The sequence below is a fragment of the Caretta caretta genome, chromosome 6 (genome assembly GCF_965140235.1).
Source record: "Caretta caretta isolate rCarCar2 chromosome 6, rCarCar1.hap1, whole genome shotgun sequence".
In the NCBI taxonomy this organism is placed as follows: Eukaryota; Metazoa; Chordata; order Testudines; family Cheloniidae; genus Caretta; species Caretta caretta.
This window is the reverse complement of record NC_134211.1, coordinates 30,996,763-31,011,926: the sequence shown is the minus strand read 5'-3', so window position 1 is coordinate 31,011,926 and position 15,164 is coordinate 30,996,763. Positions and strand designations below refer to the sequence as shown.

Here is a 15,164-nt window from a genome sequence, read left to right as displayed (position 1 = left end):
ACAAGACTGTTTAAAACTCTTTGGGTGTTTATTTTTTGTTAACACCAACATAACGTCAATAACTAATGAACATTTGGAGAAAAAGACTTCTTGATGCAGAATTTTACACCTCACACATTCAGCTAGGGTGAGAGATCTTGCATGTGCTCCAAGACATCCAAGCAATCCTCCAGGAAGCCAGACTTGAATTCCTAATATTTCAAGGGTTAAAAAAAATACTGTTCCATTGGAGTCCATTATCAGCAAGCACTCGTTAGAGCAGCCTGAGATTGGTCTGGATAGATTGTGCAGGACCCTGCTGGGGTGGGAAAGATGTCCCAAAGGATCAAGGCCATTATGCCCATGTTTATCTCTAGGTCACCCATGGTCCAAAAAGACCCTTACATTTTTTTTTTAATTTATAGTAAGTTAAACCAAAGGCCACCAAAAACCTCAGATAATTAAATTATATAGACGGAGTTAATCAGGATTGTGTAGTGAAGGACACTTGTCTTATTCCTGAGGGCATTCTGCACCAAATAATTAAAAATTCTGTGCCAAAAAATAAAAACCCTGCACACTATATTTTAAAATTCTACAAAATTCTGCAAATTTTATTTGTCAAATAAATGCGGTGGCTCCAGCATGGCATTGGGGAGCACAGACCACTAGCTGCACAGAGGTGGGAGATCACTGTGCAGCTCCCCTCGGGACATGTACTCAGCAGTAAGGCTGCACCCAACCCTGACACAGCGCAAGGACCGAGCCTGCCCCAGAAACACCCCAGGGCCCTGCCCCTCCATGCCAGGTGGACCACGTGTGAGCAGGCATGCTCAGCAAGGCAGGATCCAAGTGTGGAGGGGCTTAGTATGGGGGGGATCCAGGTGTGTGTTAAGAGGGTTCTGTGTGGGGCAATTTGGGTGCGGGCAGCTCAGTGGAGGAATCTGGATGCAGGGGGGATCTGGATGCAGAGGGGCTTGTTGGGGGATTCTGCAACAGTGCAACAGTAATGGGACTCTGCAAGGGGGTCCAGGTGCAGGTGGTTGGGGCTCAGTGGAGGGGTGGGGTCTGGCTGTGGGGGGCATAGAGCTTGGCATGGGGCTCTGGGTGTGGGAAGTCCAGATGCTGGGGGAGTGGGGCTTAGGGGGTGGGGATCCAAGTGCAGCTTGTTAGGGGTCGGTGGGGTGGGGATCTGGGTGCAGATGGCTCGTTGGGGTGGTCTAGAGGCAAGGGGAGTGGGTTCTGAGTATGGGGGGCAAGACTCAGTGGGAGGGTCTGGGTATGAGGGGGTCTGGATGCACGGGGGTTGGGCAGATGGGGGAGCAGCTCCCTGTACAGCGATTCCTCCCCCGGCAGCTGAGGAGCAGTGGGTGCAGGAAGCGTGGTGGGAGGGTAGTTTGCGGAGCTTCCTGCAGCCAGGGGAGAAAGCTGGGGATAGGCATGTGACCCGGCCCAGATACCATGCAGGGGAAGAGGACATCATATCCTCCCCAGCCCAGCTGGGACTAGCAGCTGGGTCCAGTGCAGGGTAGGAGCCACCAGCCGGGTCTTTCCCAGTCCCGCCTGCTGCATCCAAGTGATTTACTTCTCTGCTGGAGTCCCAGGGCACCCGAAACATACTGCTGAGGAGGGTCATAGGACTGCTCTTGTGGCTTCCCTTTGCTTTCCTGTCAGAAAGTCATTTTTCTGTGGGGAAGCAAAGAAATTTGCAGGGTACATAAATTCTGCACATGCACAGTGGCACAGAATTTCCCCAGGAGTATTTTCTGTGTGACCCCTGCTTTGTTTGTTACAGAAGTTTGAAGGTATGCTATGAATGAGATAGGGGACTGTAGGATTGTCTTGTGATTATGATAGTTGAATGCTATCCTGGAAAAATGGATTCTATCCTTGCCTCTGCTACTGAGGTCCTGAGTAACACTAGTCAAGTCACTTAAACTAAAATTTTCACAAGTGGTCACTAATTGTGCATGCCTCATTTTCTGGGTGCCTGACTTGAGATGATCAGGTCTGATTTGTAGGAGTGCGGAGCACTCACAGCTGCAACTGAAGTCAATGGTATCACAGAAGAGTAGGACTGGAAGGGACCTCAATAGATCATGTAGTCGAGTCCCCCGCACTCAAGGCAGGACTAAGTAAACATAGAAGACCATCCCTGATAGGTGTTTGTCTAATCTGATCTTAAAAACTTCCAGCGATGGAGATTGCACAACCTAGCTAGGCAATTTGTTTCAGTGCTTAACTACCCTGACAGAAAGTTTTTCCTAATGTCCAACTTAAACCTCCCTTGCTGCAATTTAAGTCCATTGCTTCTTGTCCTAGCCTCAAAGGTTAACAAGAACAATTTTTCTCCCTCCTCCTTTTAACAACGTTTTATGTATTTGAAAACTGTGATGTCCCCCTCTCAGGCTTCTCTGCTCCAGACTAAACAAACCCAGTTTTTTCAATCTTTCCTCACAGGTCATGTTTTCTAGACCTTTAGCCATTTTTGTTGCTCTCCTCTGGACTTTCTCAAACTTGTCCACATCTTTCCTGAAATGTGGAACCCAGAACTGCAGACAATACTCCAGCTGAGACTTATCAACACAGAGTAGATCGGAATAATTACTTCTTATGTTTTGTTTACAACACTCCTGCTAATACATCCTAGAATGATGGTCGCTGTTTGTGCAACAGTGTTACAGAGTTGACTCATATTTCGCTCGTGATCCCCTATGACCCCCAGATCCCTTTCCACAGTACTCTTTCCTAGGCAGTCATTTCCCATTTTGTATGTGTGCCACTGATTGTTCCTTCCTCAGGGGAGTATTTTGCATTTGTCCTTATTGAATTTTATCCTATTTATTTCAGACCATTTCTCCAGTTTGTCCAGATCATTTTGAATTTTAATCCTATCCTCCAAAACACCTGCAACCCCACCCAACTTGGAAGCTGTGCTTGGAACATATAAAATACTATCTATTGCTACATACTCTGAAAAATCAGGTCCTAGACATCTCCGATTGGGCCCCCAAAATGAGTGGCTACTTTTGACCTCAGTCACTCTGTGCCTCATTCCCTATCTGATAAATGGGAATAATACTCTCTAATCTGACAGTGTGTTGTGAAAATAAATTCGTTAACCTTTATGAAGCACTCCGATGCTACGGTGACAGCACCACAGAACCAGAAGTTGGTCCAATAAAAGATATTTCTCATGAGAAAATTAATAATTCTGTCTTCAGAGTAGGGTTTGAATAGTGTGCAGGAAATATGGCATAAGCCCCCCTCCTTGAATGAGGAGAAAATAAAATACTGAATAGCTCCTCATTAGGTGAACACTGTTCCTTTGGTGCATAGAATGAGGTGGGACCCTGTGGAAAAACAGCACATGACTATGTAATTAAAAACTTTATCATAATACATGTACACAAGGATGCTGAATTAAGGTTGCACTGGCACCTGTGACCCAATTTTCAAACATGCTAAACATCTGCACCTCTCACTGCCTTTAGTTGTGGGTGCTGAGCACTTCTGATAATCAGGCTGTAGGTGTTTCAGGTTGAACCCCCCCCCAGAACCTCCAAAGTATCCAAAATGTTTGGATCCATTTGAATATTTAGGCAGATTATATACGTTATACACAAATATCACATGTAAAATACTGAAATTTTTGCACCATTCCTGTGAGCTGTGCTTCGTATCATGTGACCTTTTTGCAGGTGTAGAAACAGTTGGAGGGAGTGGTGTGTGTGGACTGTGTACAGAAAGCAGGCTAGTTAACATCAACACACTAAACCATCTTGCCGGAACATAATGCACTAGGAACGCTTAGCTGTAATATTGTAATCCTGACATTCCCTTTGACTTCAATGGGCCCAGGAAGTCACCCTGAATCTTTTAAAACAGGTTTCTAATAATAACAGACCTGTCACCATTGACTGTTTTAAAAGGTATTTGGGCTTGATACTCTAATACACTTTGTTCAGATTTCCTGGTAGATCCTACAAGCAAATGGCTGGAATAACCAGAGAAGATTTGAAGAAGTAAAAATTCACATAAAACAGATTCAGAACAGAATTCACATGGACAAAAAGCTAGACATATGCCCTTTGAAAGATTCAGGGCTAAAATAGGACATACTACAAACAAATCCATAAATTTGCCATGAAAAATCAGATACTAGCTCTAAAATACATACCCAAAACAAAATACCCAAACAAAAGACCACTGATTTTAATTTGTTCCTGTTCACTTAGCTGTTATTCATGTACTGCAGTTTTGGGGGTGGGATGTTTGTTTCTATGTTATGCATTTAAGGGTAGATCTCATGATAGTAACATGGGTGTGATTATGCCACGAGTTGTGTTAAATTTCTGAGCATACCCAGTGTGAACTAGACCAGTGGTTCTCAATCATATCAGGACATGTACATGGGGACTTGCATTCCCCTAGCCCCAGTCTAGCTAGGATCTCCCTCCTATTTAACAATATGGGAATAGCATGATAGTCACAGCCCCCTGACACCTGTGACTCCTTAGCAGAGAACTCTTGTACTAGAGGTTTCCACACACCTTAGCAGTCTCAATCTGAATTGAGTACTTGTGCAATTAATAAAGGTTCTGTGCCTTTTCTCCGAACAAATATGACTCATGAGGAGTGTTAGAGTAAGGAGAGCACAGATTCTTCCTCCCACCTCTGGAGCTCACTCTCTCCCTCTCCCCAATGACTCATCAGGCAGGGGACTATGAAGTGGGAGCAAGAGGAAAGCTAGTGCCTGGCTGAGGAGTTTCTGGGTCTCCCAATGTTTCCTGTTACTAGGTGGAGTAGTAGCAGCAGTTGATGGGGTAGGGGAAAATGAGTGTTCTTAGCCCTCTCCTCTGCAGAAAGATCTGTCCCTGTAGAAAGGAGAACTTTACCACAGTCACACCCCTTCACAGCTGGGCATAGCATACTGTCTTCATCTTGTCCCTCCTGCCAATTATCACTCCAGTCCCTGAAGAGGCCTGCCTCATCTCCTTATGCAGTCAAGCAGCCAGGTCACATTTAGTCCCATCCCTTGTAGAGTAAGGGAAAAGAGTCCAATAAACTCAAATATCGCATTTCACTCCTATCCAGACTCCTCCACAGACTCTTCACCCCCATCCTGGGCTCTGGGGGATTGTCCTCCTCTTCTTCTGTGGAGCAACACCTCTCAACACTTTGCCCCTGGAGGCCAAGACCCTATAGTCCTTCTCCCCCTTGCACTAGGGTATTTCCACACCACCTTCTTCCAGTGGCTGAAAGGAGAATCCAGGCCATTCTGGGTTCCAGTCCAGGGATCCTGTGGCAAACAGCTACGGTCTGCTTCCTCACACTCACTACCTCTCTGGACTTCTTCCAACCTTGGTTTTCCTTCAGACCCTTTTTCAGAGCCCCTCCCTGGGTTGTGTATCTAGCTGCTCACTCTAGGCCTTTCCTCCACTCCCTAGCAACCAGAGGCACTGCAGAGTTCTTCTCTCTATAGCCTCCTTCTCATCTAGGCTTCCTCCCTTGATGCTCACCACTCATCTGCTACCCCAGCTGGGCTTTCTCTACAGTTTGGCCTAACTCATCTTCCACGAACCATCAGATGCCTTAATTGAGCTCTCTAACTCCAGAACCCCTTTTAGGACCAGGGTGGGGTTTATATCCCACCACAATTCCCCTGCCAGCTCCAAGGAGTAGACAAAGAAGGAAATTCCAGATGTCTTCCCCTAAGAGTGGGGGTGATAAGGGCTGAGGGGGGACAGAAACAGATAAATAATGCCTAATAGATGTGATTTTATGCAAAGTCTCTCCTCTAAAATGTCTTAAAGGCTTTTGAAATGCAGACAATTTCACTGAGTATTTATTTCCAAATTTTCTGGGGGAGGGGGGAAGAACCTCCCATTATTATTTGATTTTACAGCAGCAGAGATCCTCCACTCTGGTCAAGTCCAGAAAATAACAGTAGGGTTGGAGTGTAGCAAGATTGTACCTCTACACACTCCACATACACATGTACTTTTAATTTGGCTGACTATGGACCCTCTTGAGGACCTGGACCCTTTCAGATACAGTTTTGTCTTGTCTTCATTGTCGTCTTTATGCATCGTAACATTAGAAGAGGATGTAATGCCACATCTCTATATAACATCAAGATCTATGATGATGGCCCCCTTGACTGGAGGAGCTCTCCCTCCTCTTTTGGTCTGCTTTAGCCACTGGCCATGACTACTTCCTAAACATAACAGTGAATGTTTGTTACTACCAAAAGTCAAGCTTATGTTTCTAAATGCCATAGCCTGCCAGAATTAGCCTTCATTGTTGCTCACTGAAACTCAGTTTTCTCAGCCTGTGATGTTTTGCTTCAGCAATCTCATTTAACTGTGTAAACATTAGTGAAAGATGAACATGAAAAGCTGAGCCGCTTGTTTGGTTTGAATAAAGATGCAAAAATTCAGATGCTAATATCTTGTGACATTTCCTGTGTCCTTTTCTCCTACCAGCCAGTTCTTTGTATCTTTCCCCTACCATTGTGTTCCCCAGTAATTTCCCAGTCCATTGAGCCCCGCCCCAGCAGGCCTCCTTCTGATCCTCCAAGAAGCATTCTCCCAACAGGTACACAGACCTAGCTTCCACAATCTGACCCCATATAGGCCCTATCCATAAGGACTTCCCAAGTTCAGTTCCATCCATCGAACTTCAAAAGGCACTTGAGGCCCTGCCCACAATGCCTTCCCCAATTTCAACAGGCACCTGAAGCCCCACTTCCTCCTGACATCCAACCAGCCTCCCCCCATGCCCATAAAACACTGTGTCAGTCCATTATCAAGTGTGGCACCATCTCTGCTAAGCTCTGAAAAACTGGTCTTCTCAAATCTTGCATTCTTAAGGGATAGATGTCAGAGATGCCTCAGAATATACCATCCTTTACCCCTTGCCCACAGTGATCCTTGGAACTCATGTGGTTTTAAAGGTAACAGTGGGAGAGACTGTCAGACATCCTGAGGCTCTAAGATAGCTTTCAGCCAATGAGGCCTACTGAGGAGGGGAAGGAAGCTGCTTGTTCAAACCTATCAAAAGGTTTGGGTTCAGGTTGAGATTTCAGCTGAGGTCTAATGCAGCTCTTATGTTTTTTGTCCAAATTAGTTTGCCTATCAACTTAGCCAACTGAGATAGGGACCCATTCTGCTAGGCACTGCACAAACACATAGTAAAAAACAGTCCCTGCTATGGCTGGGCAAAATTTTTCAACAGAAATTTTTTGCGGTGAAAAATAAAGATTCGTGACATCAAAACATTTCACTAATTTGTGCTGAATTGGTCACTTTATAAAAAGCAAGAATAATTCTGAAAAAGTGTAAATGTTCTGATTTTTTGATTCAAACAAACATTTTGGTTTTAAAATTTCCTTTAATTTTTTTTAAATTAAAAAGTTAAAAAATGCTCAAAAGAGAATGTTTTGTTTTGAATCTAACAAAACATTTCATTTGACCCAAAACATTTTTTGACTTCTTCAGAACGTCCAGTGAACCCAAAAATTAGTTATTCACACAGCTCTAGTCCCTGTCCCATGGAGCTTGCAGTCTAAATAGACAAGACAAAGGAAATATTATTATCCCCATTTTACAGGCAGAAAACTGAGAAAGTGATGTCACAAGAAGCCTGTAACAGAGCTGGGAATGGAACCCAGGTCTTGAGTCCCAGTCTAGTGATCTAATCACAAAACCAACCTTCTTCTCCCATAGCCCTCTATGGCCTTGTTACACTGTTGAAATCAAGCCCTTAATTCATCACCAGTGCAGCTCCACAGTGGAGGCAACAGTAGAAGTGCATTTCCCTTGATTTTTTTTTAGCAGGGATATTTACATGGAAACAAGGAACCAAAGTCATTTTTGGTTTAACTCCACCAAAATCAGTATAATTGCAGTAGAAATTAATTGGCACAAAATATTATGCTCTTATTGCACTTGTCCATTCCCCAACAACTGAAAAACAAAGATTCTGTTTTAAAAAAGCAGCTGTACTCAGAGACTGAAAAGTGAGGAAACCAGAAAAAACAAACATGGTAGCAATTCCTTATAAACAGGCAGAGATATTTCTAAAAAGAATGCTTTTCAAATTTTTCCGTGACGTGTCATTGTCGCTTTAAATGCAATACCTTCTGGTGCTGTCTTCTTAATATCTGGCAGAACATCTTGTATGTAATCCAACACTGTTTTTAACGTACTTTTTTAAAAATTCTGTCTTATCTGGTAAGTGTAGTGTAAGATAAATGTTAAACCTGTTAAGGAACTTCCTACACAGAAATTGAAGAAACATGTACATAACATTTTCTGTAGTTATCAACTTAGTCTCTCATTAAAAAAAATTTGCAAAGTAAAAATTTATATTTTAAAAGATAATTGTGTCTCAGTCTCAGATCCTTAGTTTGCGGGAGGGAGAGGAAAAAGACAGAACAATCAGTCAAAAATAAAGAGAGACTAAGGAAAATAAAAAGAATAAGGAAGGATGAGATTGGGGTGCTATGCAGTGTGGATGGGGGCAGGGGGAGATTTAAGATAACGTAAGTATGGCCCAAAAGTTAAATGAATCCATTGCTTCAGTTTTCAATAAGGATGCTAATATGGAACATTGGCATAAAGGCAGGACAGCTGATGGAAATGCGTGTAACGAAATGGAAATTACCACATCTGAGGTGGAAAAAAAGCTCAAAGAATTTGATGTGCTCAAATCAGGGGAAAGGGGGAATCAGATAATTCTCATCCCAGAATACTGAAAGAACTGGCACATAAGAGTGCTGGTGCAGTAGCAAAGATTTTTAATCCATCAGTCTATTTGGAAGTAGTTCCATATGACTGTAGAATAGCTAATGTCAGACCTATATTTAAGAAAGGGAAAAAATCTGACCTGGGTAATTACAGACCTGTTAGTCTAACCTCAGTAGTATGAGAGATTTTGGAACAAGTTGTAAAGGAAAGAGTGATTAAATTCATGGAGGTAAATGGAAAAGGGATGTAACACAACGTGGGGTTTCCAAAAGTAGATGACGCCAGATTAACCTAATTTCCTTCTTTGAGAAAATAACTGAATTTTTAGATACGGGAAATGCAGTAGACCTAATATACTTGGACTTTAGTAAAGCATCTGAAACAGTAACACATGGAAAATTATTAGTTAAACTAGAGAAGGGTATAAGTACAATAATTATAAAGCAGATAAGGAAGTAGCTAAAGGGGAGAAGGCCATGGGTTATGCTGAAAGGTGAACTATCAGAATGGAAGGAGGTAACTAGTGGAGTTCCTGAAGCATCAGTCTTGGGACCAATCTTATTCAGTATTTTTATTAATGACCTTAGCACAAAAACTAGGAATGTGCTAATGAAATTTGCTGATGTTACAAATTTGGGAGGCATTGACAATGTAGAGAAGGATCAGAATATTATACAGGAAGATCTGGATGCTCTTGAAGACTGGAATCAAAGAAATGGCATTACATTCAACAGTGCAAAGTATAATGTCACACACATAGTATCTAATAATAAGAATTTCTGATACAAGCTAGGGCTCACCTGGGTGTGTTAGTTGATCATAGGATGACTATCAGTCACCAGTGTGATGCAGCTGTGAAAAAGGCAAATGACATCTTAGGATGTATTAGGCAAATATTAATGCCATTATACAAGTCACTGGCAAGACCTCATCTGGAATACTGGACACCCATGTTCAAGAAAGGTGAATTCACACTGGAACAGGTGCAGAGAAGAGCTACTAGGATGATCAGGGGGATGGAGGGCCTGTTTTATGAGAGGAGACTGGAAGAGCTTGGTTTGTTTAGTTTAGCAAAAAGAAGTGTGAAGGGATATGATAGCTCTTTATAAACACATTGTGGAGTAAACACTAGGGAGGGCAAAGAGCTATTTAAGCTAAAGGACAATGTTGTCACAAGAACAAAAGGGTATAAACAAATTCAGGCTGGAAATTAGAAGAAGGTTCCCAACTATCAGACGAGCGAGGGTCTGGAACAGGCTCCCAATCGGAGGGTGGCCAACCAACTTCATTCTTTTTAAGAGAGAGCTGGACAAATGTATGAGTGTGATTGTATGACAAGCTTGCTTGTGATGTTGGGGGCGGAGGGGCAGGGCTCGGCAGTCCTGGGGCTCACTTCCAGGTTATGTCTTATGTCCCTAAAAGCTAATACTTCAGCCAACTGCTTGCAGGACTCAGAAAGGGATTCTCCCCCCAACCCAAGTGTGTTCTGAGGTTGTTGGGTTTTGTTTTTTGTCTCCTTCCTCTGAAGCATCAGGGATGGCCCTGTCTGGAGATGGGTCACTGTACAGGTGAGCCAGTGGTCTGAGGTGACACCAGCATTCTCTCTCTCAGGTGCTTGGCTACATGGTTTTTGTTTACATGCTCAGGGTCTAACTGATTGCCCTATGTCAGCTTGGAAAGAAATTTTCTCCCAGCTCAGGCTGGCGGTGAACTTGGAGGGGTTTTGCCTTCCTCTGCAGCATGCAGGTATGGGTCACATGCTGGGATCTCTCACTTAATCTATTCCTTGCCATTGCAGGGTCCTTGGGCACTGGTGCACCTCAGTTCCTCCTATTCTCTGCCTGTAGCACAAAATAATTTAGTCTCCTATGAGCTGTAATACTTTGGTCTAATTTTAGTTATTGGGTTTAATGAGCAGGTGCTGGGTGGTGTTGGTGGCCTCTGAGATACAGGAGGTCAGACTGGATGATCTGGTGATCCCTTCTGGCCTTAAACTCTATGACTCCTGCTAAGCAACCAAATAAGTGCCAAACAAATAAAAACCACCTACCATTAGCCCTGAGCCCCCTCCTGCACCCAAACTCCCTCCTGGAGACCACACCTCCTCCTGCACCCAAATCCCCTGCCCAGTCCTGAGCCCTCTCCCGCATCCCAACCCCCTGCCCCAGTCCAGTGAAAGTGAGTGTGAGTGTGGGAGAGCGAGCACGGAGGGAGGGAGGGGAGATGGAGTGAGCAGGGAGTAGGGCCTTAAAAGGAGCGGGCCGGGGGGGTGGGGCAGGGAGCGGGTCAAGGGTGTTCAGTTTTATGTGATTAGAAAGTTGGCAACCCTAGCATAGCCCCTTTGCCTTCAGGGGAACTACTTGTGTGGACATGCATAAATGTTTCCAGGATTGCGGCCTAGTAAAGTTGTGGAAGAGAAAACCAGCAGACACAATATTAAGTGTGAAATTAAATTCCAACAAGAGTGTTTGTAAGAGATCTCCCCTGAAGCCACCACATCTTTGCCGGTAGGGGCAAGTCTCCCACAGGATTCTAACAATTTTTGCACATCATAATAGTCTTGAATATAGTGAAGCATGATCAGTGACTTGCAGCTCAGCTAGTTGGAAAGCAGAGGTTTGGGTACCAACATTAGCACATCAGATTTGCACCTTGTCAGTAATGACTTACAAGCCAGAGAACCAACCTAGTGAACTCTTGGTTCTCCATGAATTAAAAGAATAAGTTTAAGCACAGAAGTGCTGGTTAGCAGAGAACTGGGAGTATATACTGCACCCTCATCACAAATAGTTCAGCAGTGGTGTTCCCCCTGCTCTGCAGAGCTCTGAGTGGTACTGTGTCCCACTGTTATGTATAAAGGGGTATACAGCATTGGACCCACATCCCCAGAGTCCATTAGACAGTGAAGCTGAGGAATTGGGTTTGTTGTTTTTACTTATCTGATGATGATACAGCCTTTTTGGACTATATTTTCCTGCTAACATTGACACTAGGCTTCTTACACTCAGTGGTTCCTAAACATACTGCCTGGTTTGTTGGAAATCATGGTTTGGGCAATATCAATTTCATGCCATGTGTTCAATCAACTTTCTTTATAATATATGGTCTCTTGGAAAAATAAACATCAGTTCCTAGCCCAGTTATCAGGAAAAATAAAAATAAAATTGTTGTATCTACATGTTTCCAACCTTTTCTTCCTTGACAACCCTCTTCCTGTTAAATCACCCTTTCTAGATAATGGAGCAATGATGTGTTTAATCATCTTTTTGGGGGAAAAAATTCTATCAGAAATAAAATTAATATTGAATGTGGCCTCTAACATTTTGTTACATTGTTAAGGTTGCATTGTGATAACCATATTTGGGATTGGAAATCACCCCTAACCCCACCCTTTGGTTTGTCAGAGTCTGGATTTGTTAACCTTCCAGGCACACTGTAAAGCCCATTGTCAGAGAGAGACCACCACCCAAGCACACACCTCCCCCAGCCAGAGATTATGCTACAGCACTCTGCCTCAGTTTCCCTTTTTGGACTCCACAAGAACTCCACATCACAGTCCAAAAGGTAATGAAAACACTCCAATTTGTTTAGTAATTATACACACTGGCCCTCTAGGCCTCTATCCCAGTTCAGTGTACCTCTTCCCAAACCTCCTTTCTAGAACAGGGTTACAGTTTAATCTCTCCCACTCCAGTCAGGAGTTTGCCCATCCAAGATCCAACCCCAGTTCGATCTCTCCTCCTCTCCCACTTAGCTAGGGAGTTCCTAGCCCTCCTTCTCAGAGCAGGATCCCATTTACTTTATTCTCTGCTTTCTGTTGTCCTTCTCCCTTATAAGAAACTTGATAAGGTCACCTGATTTACTGGTCACATGACCTTCATTTCCCCCATCTGTAGAGGTGAGTTAAGCTTGTCACAGGTGGATTAAGGCCCACCTCCCCTTAAAGGGCCAGCCATCCTGGGACACCAATCTTTTGTCAAGCTGTTGAGGAGGAAGAAACCCTCCTGTAGCATTTGGTGTGTTTTAACCTATGGGATAGGTGACCAGGGCATAGGATGAGCACCTATCACTGTTGTGTTTTTGACCCTACTTAAATATTCTTAGTATTAAAACTGTGGCTCTGATCTTGCAACTGATAGTGCCCAGGCAGACTGCAGCACCTGTGCACAGCCACATTTAAACCAAACAGGGTTGTATGGCTGCCGCAGTCTACCAAGCAACTATCTACTATGCTCCCAAGAGAAAGTGCAGGATACTCACCATAACACACTTAAAACCGCCTTCAACAAACAAGGACACTCCATCAGAGAAGTAGATCGCATCACGGAATGGGCCACCCAAATGCTGCAAGAAGACCTGCTTCAGCACAAAAATAAACCGCCTTCTGACCACACACCCGTGGTTGTCACCTACGAACCCACACTGGAACCCAAATGGGGTATTATTAAATAACCCATACTTGATGGGGACCACATCCTGAAATAAATCTTTCCCAAACTCCCTCTTCTGGCCTTCACCCCCAGCCTCTCCAAACTCATCATCAGAAGCAAGCTCCCCACAGACCAGGACACACCAACTCAAAGCAGCACCAGACCCTGCCATAACAACAGATGCAAAATCTGCAGACATATCTCCACTGCTACAATGATCAACACTCCCCCATAACACACCTTTCAAGATCCTATACATGCCTATCACAACATGTGGTGTATCTCATTCAGTGCAGTAAATGCCCCAACAACAACTATGTGGGTGAAACCAGACAATCACCACTCTCTCGAATGAGTTCACACAGGAAAATGATAAAAGACAGAAACACCATATCACCTGTGGGTGAACATTTTTCACAAAACAATCACTCTATATTTGACCTCTCAGTCCTCATTCTCAAAGGAAATCTGCACAACACTTCCTAAAGATGAGCCTGGGAGTTAAATTCATAACATTGCTTGACACTAAAAATCATGGATACTGGATTTATGGCTTAGTCTAGGGGCAGGCAACCTGCGGCACGCGTGCCAAAGGCAGCACGCAAGCTGATTTTCAGTGGCACTCGCATTGCCTGGGTCCTGGCCACCGGTCTGGGGGCTCTGCATTTTAATTTCATTTTAAATGAAGCTTCTTGAACATTTTAAAAACCTTATTTACTTTACATACGACAATAGTTTAGTTATATACTATAGACTTATAGAAAGACGTTAAAATGTATTACTAGCACGCAAAACCTTAAATTAGAGTGAATACGTAAAGACTTGGCACACCACTTCTGAAAGGTTGCCAACCTCTGGCTCAGTCCAACAAGCTATAACCCTCTAACACCAACACTGCCCCCCAGTGCCTTTTTTTCTCTCTCTCCCTTCCATTCCCCACTACAACTAGAGAAATATTAACAGGCTGCTTCTCCTTGAATGGTCCCTTGAAATACCTGTTAGCTACTTGTGCTAAGCAATGTTCCACCTTGTATTTAGCTGTGACACTAAGTACATTTCCCAGACCTGAAGAAGAGCTCTGTTCAAGCGTGTCTCCCTCCCCAAGAGAAGTTGGTCCAATAAAAGATATTACCTCACCCACCTTGTCTCTCTAATATCCTGGGACCAACACGGCTACAACCACACTGAATACAATGATTTATTATGGGTAGACAGGAGCTGCCTATGATGGTTCATAGCAATGCACAATGAGGTCTCTCCAGTAAAAAATAAAGTCTATCACAAAATAATTCATCTTGCATTTCATTTTAAATCTCTTCCACACAAGTGGCAGAGTGTGTCATGATTCATAATACTGCAGAAACAGCAATAAGTGGCATTTGTTAGTTTAATTGTTTTAAATGGATGATTTCTCTTCTTCTGTGGGAATGTGTCTGACTTCAGCTCTAGTCCCTTAAGCACCCTGGTGAAATTTACCTATAGAGCTCATCTTCATCAGACGCATAACAAGACCCACAATGTTCAGGGAAATACAGTACACTCTGCAGTGTCCAGACAGCTAAGCCATCATCAGTCACATCAGACATGCCATTTTGTTCAATCTTTGTTAAACATAAGAAGGAAAAGGAGGTGGGGCTAGAGGTAAGAAGAGAACACTGGGAACCTGGAGCCATGGGGTAGCAGGGCTTGCTGAGGGGCAAAGCCTATGGGGAACAGGCGCACGTGGAGACACTGCTGTTGGGAAAATAGAGTCAAGCAGACAATCATTCCTGTTCTTCACATGGTGTTTTAATCAGCAGCTTTAAGAAAGTGCTTCTGTTTCCTGGGAGTCTCAAGCTCTCATTAGCGTCAAACTTGGGGACAATTTCTGCACCTGTCCCTTCACAGTCCTGGGAGTCAAGCCGCCCTGAAATGGGGATGACAACAGTGACCCACCTCACAAACATGTTTGGTTTCCATTTTAATGAAGTTTTCTTGTACAAAATTACTGCTTGCTGGCAAT

At 43.7% G+C, this 15,164-nt stretch overlaps 1 long non-coding RNA gene across 1 annotated transcript; it reads right to left on the bottom strand.

Annotated features, from left to right (window-relative positions):
* Positions 1-9,204: 9,204 nt before the first annotated feature.
* LOC142072505 (uncharacterized) lies at positions 9,205-13,961 on the bottom strand. Its single transcript, XR_012668896.1, has 3 exons — positions 12,993-13,961; positions 9,533-9,584; positions 9,205-9,433 (listed from the first exon to the last, which is right to left on the bottom strand). It is a non-coding gene; the product is annotated as an uncharacterized LOC142072505 (long non-coding RNA).
* Positions 13,962-15,164: the final 1,203 nt, after the last annotated feature.